We start from the raw sequence: 8,633 nt of genomic DNA on the forward strand, positions 1-8,633 counted from the left end.
CAAGGGAGAGTGCCGGTCTCCCGACAAGTTCGTGGTACTGGACGAATATCAACTTCCAAGTGAGATGGATGATGAACAGGATTTGAACATCCCGATGGAAGAGCCTGAAAAACAATTTTGTCCTGACCGTGAAGATACACGTCCCAGAAGGATCCGAACACCTCCAGATCGCTTTGGAGAATGGATTTGTTCGGCAATAGTTCAAGATCCAACATCAGTCAAGGAAGCTTTTGGACGTGATGATGCTGATAAATGGCGGGAGGCAATGCTGCTGGAACTTCAGTCATTGAAGCAGCACAATGTGTGGGTTTTGGTGGAAAAACCGGAAAATAAGAAGATTGTTGGGACGAAGTGGGTTTTTAAAGTGAAAGAAGACGAGGCCGGAAACCCTGAAAGATACAAAGCGAGGCTGGTTGCAAAGGGTTTTACTCAAAGTCCGGGACTCGATTATGAGGAGACCTTTTGTCCAGTGTCAAGATTTGAGACGATTCGGGTTTTGCTTGCCATCTCCGCTAAAAAGGGGTTAAAACTTCATCAAATGGACATTGGCTCGGCTTTTCTAAATGGTGAGCTTCAGGAGGAAATTTATGTGCAACAACCTGAGGGTTTTGAAGCTCAGCGTAATGGCGTTGAGTTGGTCTGTAAGCTCAAGAAGAGCCTCTACGGGCTGAAACAATCACCAAGATGTTGGAATGTGATGCTGGACTCCGTTCTCAAGACCATTGGTTTTGAACAGACCAATGAAGACCCATGTCTCTACCGTCATCTTCATAAGGAGTTGGTCTACCTGGTTGTGTACGTGGACGATCTGGTGATTGCGGCAAAGGACGACTTAGAAATCGGCAGCATCAAAAGGTGTCTGTCAGAACGTTTCCAAGTGAAAGATCTCGGAACATTATCATATTTCCTTGGAATCAAGGTTATACAAGGTTTGGATGCAGGCGAGATATGGATTGGGCAACCCCTGTATGGTTTTCAATTGTTGAAGAGATCCCAAATGGGTGAATCCAAACCAGTGGACACGCCAATGGAGACGAATGCCAAACTGACCAGGGCTCTTCCCGATGAAGAACCTGTCAACAGTGCTGAATTCAGGTCAATTTTGGGAGGACTCTTGTATCTCTCAGTGAGAACGCGACCTGATCTGGCATTTAGTGTGGGCGTGATTGCAAAGTTCAGTTCCAACCCCACTAATGAGCATTGGGTTGCAATGAAGCGAATACTGAGATACATTCGAGGAACATTGACTCACGGAGTGCAATTCCGTCGTGACTCGTCGTCCGCTCTGGTTGGGTTCTCTGATTCAGATTGGGCTGGAGACCTTGATGATCGTCGTTCAACGTCTGGCTATGTTTTCATGTTGTCTGGTGGACCCGTGTCTTGGAGAAGCCAGAAACAGAAGTCGGTGGCGTTGTCTTCAACCGAGGCCGAATACATGGCCCTTTCTAGTTCCTCTCAAGAAGCCATTTGGTTGAAAAACCTTTTGATGAGCATGGAGTGGAATGTGAATGGAGCCATCATCATCTATGAGGACAACCTGTCGTCAATTGGTTTGGCCAAAAATCCTCAGTTTCATGGACGTGCCAAACATATTGCTATACGCTACCATTTTACAAGAGAACAAGTCGCCTTGGGAAACATAGTGCTCAAGTACTGCAGGACTGATGATATGGTGGCTGACATCCTTACCAAGAGTTTGCCAAGACCAAAGTTTGGANATTGGGCTGGAGACCTTGATGATCGTCGTTCAACGTCTGGCTATGTTTTCATGTTGTCTGGTGGACCCGTGTCTTGGAGAAGCCAGAAACAGAAGTCGGTGGCGTTGTCTTCAGCCGAGGCCGACTACATGGCCCTTTCTAGTTCCTCTCAAGAAGCCATTTGGTTGAAAAACCTTTTGATGAGCATGGAGTGGAATGTGGATGGAGCCATCATCATCTATGAGGACAACTTGTCGTCAATTGGTTTGGCCAAAAATCCTCAGTTTCATGGACGTGCCAAACATATTGCTATACGCTACCATTTTACAAGAAAACAAGTCGCCTTGGGAAACATAGTGCTCAAGTACTGCAGGACTGATGATAAGGTGGCTGACATCCTTACCAAGAGTTTGCCAAGACCAAAGTTTGGAAAGCTGCGACAGCTCTGTTGTGTTGACATTGAGAAGTGATGGGGTGTGTTGAATATCGAGTATCACTTATCAATAGGTTCGGTGTGACCCTCTCCTGTATTTCCGTGGCATCCGATGATTTAAATTAGAGTAAGTGTGCTCATGACCTAGTTTGTGTATTTTACTTTTTCCCGATAATAAATTGAGTCTATGCTTGGAACCTCCTGGGTGTAGTAATTCCTCTCCGACCGTAGAACGTTGAAAAGTTCAACATCAAATGCTTGTGGTATAAAAAGCGAATTGTCATTATTAACGTTGTTTGGGAATCGGCATTCAGAGCAAAAACGGGAAAAATATTGTTGACAAATATATCGCAGTTTCAGGTTTGGAATTCACAATTTCATAGAGGAGAGTAGCTACCGTGGTGGTTGAGTGGCTTCTCCGGAAACCGAATCGGAACTTGGGAAGGAGATCCCTTTCTTAGGCCAATCCGGAGAAGCGGGCAGCTAAGAGGGTCCCTGGGCCCCTTCTTATGGATAAAGATGATGGCTGTCTCCATCCACGCTAGTGGGAAGAAGGAAGAATGGAGGGCGAGGCTGAAAAGATTTTGGAGGAGTGGCTGGGCTTGGGTCCAAAGAAGTAAACGTTGGATGGGACAGACCCCAGATGTTGAGGGGGCTTTGCTCTTCATATTCTTAAAGGCCACGTTCATCTCAACTTCCGTGAAGGGCTGCAAAAGGGTTCTTCTGGACAGCCTTGGACCTTGTCCATTACTGTTTCCGATGTTGATGTTAGACAATGGAGGAGGAATTTACTCACAGGAATCTCCAAGTTAGTAGCGGGCTTTTTGACGCGTTTGGACAAGCCCACCATTCTGGACGTAGCCGATGAATAGAGGAGGTTCGCACTTTCAACCTTTGGTGCGCAAGCTGACCCGCACACTTCTGCACATTGACATCTCACCTCCCATTTCGTATGACGCCCGTATAATGAAAATTTCTGGGCACTTTGAATGTGACTGAAATCGGGAGGTGATCAGAAACGGCCAGTGAATAAGCAATGTTAATATTGCTAAAGATTTTGAAAAGAAAGATGTCCTATCAGGATGCTAGCGACAAAGGCAATGCAACGGTGAAACGATGAACCCGAAAAAAACTCAAGAAGCCGTGTTTCTACTTCGAACAAACCAAGTTATCAATTTGTTTTGTACCAATTCAGGTAAACCCTACATTCAAAATGACGAAAAACGCCTCAATTAAATTCAAATCTCAATTGTACTTGTAATTTCTTGTAGAATGGTGGTCAAAAACTATTTTCAAGGAATTGAAATCATATGAACAATCCCTCACTTCATGTACCCACTTGCACCCAATGGCCAACACTTGTCTAGCCGAGACGTTATGCCTGAGAACAATCAGCTTTGACAGGTCCAATAAGCATTTTGATGATTGAAAGACCACCCCGGCATCTCGGAGAACTTGAAAAATGTGATTATCACGGTCATTGGCTTATCCTCCTTGGCCATTGGAATTTGATGATAGCCTCTTGTCAAATCAATTTTAGAAAGACGCCCTTCCCCAAAGGATTGGCGTTAAAATCCCCAATAGGGATCATAACTTACAGGGAATCATTGGTTAACACATTGAGTGGCTGGAAATTGCCGCATGGTCACCAAGATCCGTCTGCTTTTATAATCACATAAACAGGCAACGCCCATGGAGCATGGAGACTTGGAGATAAAAATAATGCCTAAATTTCCCACTTTTCAAACTTGATTTTGATACCTGTAAGCTCTTTCTCAAGATAATTGGCGTATTTGGGCAAAAATGGAAGGTCCAGAGGTGAGGGTTAGCGATGCACCCCATGCCATGTGGCTGAAAGCTCGTGAAAACGTGAAATAGCCAATTTGAGGGAACCCATCAATAGTGCGAGCAAATTGATCTTCCTATTTGAATTTTACAAATACCAGCGATGGATGGAGAAGTGGAAGTAGTAGAAAATACCTGAGAGTGAGCAAGGTCAATCAGATAACTTCCTTTCATATCTACTCTACAACACGATTATTGTTAAAAGAACGATCATTATATGAGAAATTCGACCACAAAATAAGCTGGTGAACATTGGCCAAATACGTGTTTTTGAGTGACAGTACCAATTAGCAATACAATAAACGAAGTGATTGTGCGAAGTCATAATCAACCCGAAACAATGAGATGGATTTTGTTCCTAATGTACGGACTCCACATCCATGGACGATCAGGAGTGAGTGTTTGGGCATCAAAACCAGACGACGACAATCTTCCAGTGACACTGGGTGTTATTACATTTTCTCAGAAGCATTCTTGTCTCCATTGCATAGGCAACTTTTTTTCAAGGTTCAACATATGACAAAGAGGATTACTTCCTAAGGCTGATCGAATTGAAGAAGAAAAGCCCTTTGAAGTTTGGATTTTTGTATTTTCTAGGGTGAACAACACAATCTTGCATTTTCCTTGATAGGGTAATGGATGGAATCCTCAGAGTTCAGACATGTCCAGGGGTTCACAATGATTGAAGTTGTGCTTCAGATCTGCCAAAACCCTTCGAGCAGAACCTTTTATAAGTGGAACATTGGTCGTCATTGGCCGATCAGTGTAGTTGTGTTGTCGGTAAACTGAGCTATCTGGCCGATAGTTTGATCAAAATTGTACGTTCTAAGGCAGAGCACGCCCCACCCATCTCTTACCACGCGATGTCCACTAAGAGATGAAAGTCATATTCACTCACAAAATCATCAAGGTGATCAACAAAATGATTGCCTTGCGTACAATCACTACAGTGAGTCAAGAGCGAGAACGCTTTTGTTTTGGGTTTTTTTCATCTCCCATGATCAGCTGCTGTCAAGTGACGGCTCTCGACCAATCAGCGAGAACCAGGCAAAAGGAGATGACGTATCTTTTATATGAGTGTCATTAGATATTTAGTCTGAAAGATAAATAACTCAATAAATGTGTTGGAAAATTACGATCATAGTCAAAGCTGATTGACGTTTGATGATTAGAAGCCCATCTTTGGATGTTACCGAGTGCCTGGCTGACCAGGTTTCCCCTTTAAGTGGGGAGTTCAATGCCTTCAGTGTTCAAGTCTCAGACAATGCATTGCCATTAAGAAATTGTAGTACCATAAATAGATGTAGTACCATAAAGAAAATGTGGTGCCATAAAACATGTTGAACTATAAAAAAATGCATTACCTAAAGAAAATGTAAGACAGACAATGTAGTACAAGGAACAACATGTACATGCATCGGTTGTCTAGTCTTGGAAAACAGCAAGGTATCAATGGTCTGCGTCGTCTATTCGCAAATGAGCTATCATTAATCACTCTTAGATCTGAACACGGTAATCCATACTCATTTTGAACCAAAAAAAACGGCGCAAAAGTGACATTGGTGTTCTTCAAGGCACTGTTATGTCATCATTAGAGACGGGAAAAACATTTTGTTTTGGCGTTGAGGCCAAATTCCAGACGTTTGTCAAGGCAAGTTTGTCTTGCAGTAGTGACTTTTTATCTTAAGTCTCAAAGCTTTGCTGCCCAATGTTGTACAGTTTTGAATGGGAATAGTTGTCTGAGCACAAGTTCACCTAACAAGAAGAACATCTCTTGTGAACAAAACTAGTTTTGACAAACATCCGGAATTTGCACTCAACGCCAAAACAAAATGTTTTACCTGTCTCTAGATCATTAAATTCCCTTATGTATTTTGCGATATTTTGAAGGAAACCTAGAAGTATGAGATACCTTGTTGGACAACTTTGTGCCGAAAGATGTCGGTAATTAATCTATTTCAAGGCTTTTCCTTTCAGACATGGTCCGAAATGTGCAGTTTTATGCGTCTGCCTTGGCCACCTCTTGCAGATCGTTAAACGAGAAGCACTAGCGAACAACTATGATAAATAGACATACAGACCCATCAGTTGGTGAACAAATTATCCAAGATTGGCTGTTACAGTCTGTTCAATAATTCATCTTCAAAATACACTGCGCCCATGAGAAAAATTTCCTCTCTCCCTCTCACTCTTATTAATACTTCTTTCAAATTTCCTAATTACTCGTAGGTATACAACCAAGTCCCGGTTTGATTGCTTTATGACACGGAGATAAATGTAACCGAAATGCATTGATGATCTGAGGTCTTGGTGTTGAACAAGAGTTCGCAATAACAGCCCTCGCTGATTTGTTTTTTCAAAGGGCAAAGGTATTTGACGATGCAATTGACGAGTAGATAATAGAACGAAAGCGATGTTCACATTCACCTTGCGCTTTTTACCTGGGAATCATAAACAACATGGTGTGAGGAATCAGAATTGCCCACAATGATAATGTTGTTCAACTCCAATTTCAATTTTGTCTTATTTTATTTGATACAAAACTAAAGCTCAGTAACGTAGGTCATCTGGCTTTAAGGGTGGAAGACATTAATTCATTTTCCATCTGCTTCCAATGATGTTTTAACAAGCAAATTGATGCGATCAAGTAGAGACAAAAAAATGTGAAAAGAAGAGTGCATGAAAGCTGATTCAAGCACGCAGCTTACAGAAGAGCCGACTAAACCTCTTCAATATTGTTTGTTTGATCAAGCCTCTGTCGGTGAAACCAATTGATTTTACTACATCTATTTTGTACCCCCCAAAGATTTGTTTCATCTTTTATGGCTCAGATCTTATGATACGTGGGATGGTTTATCAAAATGGTTCATTTGCCAAATGGGTTGGCATCATGAAGGTTAATCAGTAAATACTCGTTTATCTGCAATCTAGAGCCAAAGGAAAACCATGCTGTTAGTAAGACTTATGATGACTATAAGAGCAAACCTTGTCTTAACTTGAACGAGGATTTAGAGCCCGTCAAAATCAGCCAAACAGGTTTGGCCATGATTTAGGCTCCGAAATAGATGTTGGAGTGATTTTTGAAATTCAATTACACTACTTAGTTGTTTATACGCTCATAAATGACTTTAAATTTCCCCCCAAAAAACACTTGAACATGGGCTTAGTGTTTAACTGTGTTTCCCTATGTGCTTTGCAGGGTGGCCAGAAATAACGGCAATTTCACATTTACCATTAGAAAATAAACCAATCAAACATTCTAACCAAAAATTCTCATCTTCATAATCGAACCATGTCCATATGTTAAGGTTCTCAAACAGAACAATGGAGCTCATTATTTGAAATTAAAAGAACAGCAACGACTTTGGAGAGGCCACCGAAGAGAGCAATAAAAATCTGGAAATTCATGCTAGTGCCAGAAATGATTAAACTCTCGCTGAGCGAGTATTTAAGCTAAAATGTCATCTAGCGAGGTTTGCAGGGTTTTGATAATTTTTGATTTCTTTTTTATTTCATTTTGATAAGCATTCCTCCGTAGGCCTGACGGCCTTCATGGTATATAATAATATATGTTTGCCATAACTCCCTGTAAACTGTGATCGTGCTCTTTGAAGTAGGGGGGCTGTGGGGGTCATATCCAATGACATACTCAAATTGTCTACTTTAGATATTTTGTAAATACTTTTCTAAGTTGTCATGATTCAATTGATTTCACTGGCATTTCAACACTTCTCCCAGAATATAGAGATGAAATGTGTTTGCAATATACTTAGAAGCAAGAAAAAAGCCTTATGCGGGATGCTAGTAAACCTGTTTTGGGTCAGAGCTGGTAAAAGTATATCTTAACCCTTTCGAGTGATCAAACTACTCGGGTGAGAACAATGTTTCCATAGATTTTTTCAAGCATTGTCAATATATATATATCTTTTTTACAGACTTCCTAACCGCTAGTGTTACTTATTCATTTTGATTGACTTTTATTTTCATATATTATTTGATCGACGAGCGCAGTAGAGTCGGCAGATCTGGCTAACCCTTGAATATAAGGTTGATCAAGAATTTTAGTCAAACACCTGTCCAAGTCTGACTTAAATCCTGCTACTGGATCAACACCTACATAAGCCCTACGAATATTTGAGGACAACAAATTGAACAATGAAGGAGCCCGAGAAAGAAGAGATGTGGACTTCATTGTTTTAACTAGCCTGGATTCTCGAGGACTTGAAGGTGCTCTCAAAACGCACATTAAGCCTCTACGGTCACTACAATTAACCCTAAATTCTGGGTTGGGACAAAGCTTATGAATGCTTTTGAAAACGTACAATATCAGATACCTTTCGTACCTTCTCTGAATACTGTACAATCCCAACCTTTCGCACCTTCTCTGAATACTGTACAATCCCAACCTTTCTAACCTCTCCCAATACGAGAGCTCTCTCATATCTTCAATGTTCCTCGTAAAACATCTTTGGACCTGCTCGAGCTTTTGCAAACCTGCTGAACTAATTGGAGCCCAAATGGGAGAGGCATATTCAAGATGCAGCTGAACAATCGACTTGTACAGAGTTAGCATCGTGATACTATCTCTGGACTTAAATGGGCGATATATCCAACCACACATTTGAAAAGCCTTACCAACTTTCAACTGGATATGCTCA

Source organism: Tigriopus californicus, chromosome 12 (genome assembly GCF_007210705.1).
Source record: "Tigriopus californicus strain San Diego chromosome 12, Tcal_SD_v2.1, whole genome shotgun sequence".
In the NCBI taxonomy this organism is placed as follows: Eukaryota; Metazoa; Arthropoda; class Copepoda; order Harpacticoida; family Harpacticidae; genus Tigriopus; species Tigriopus californicus.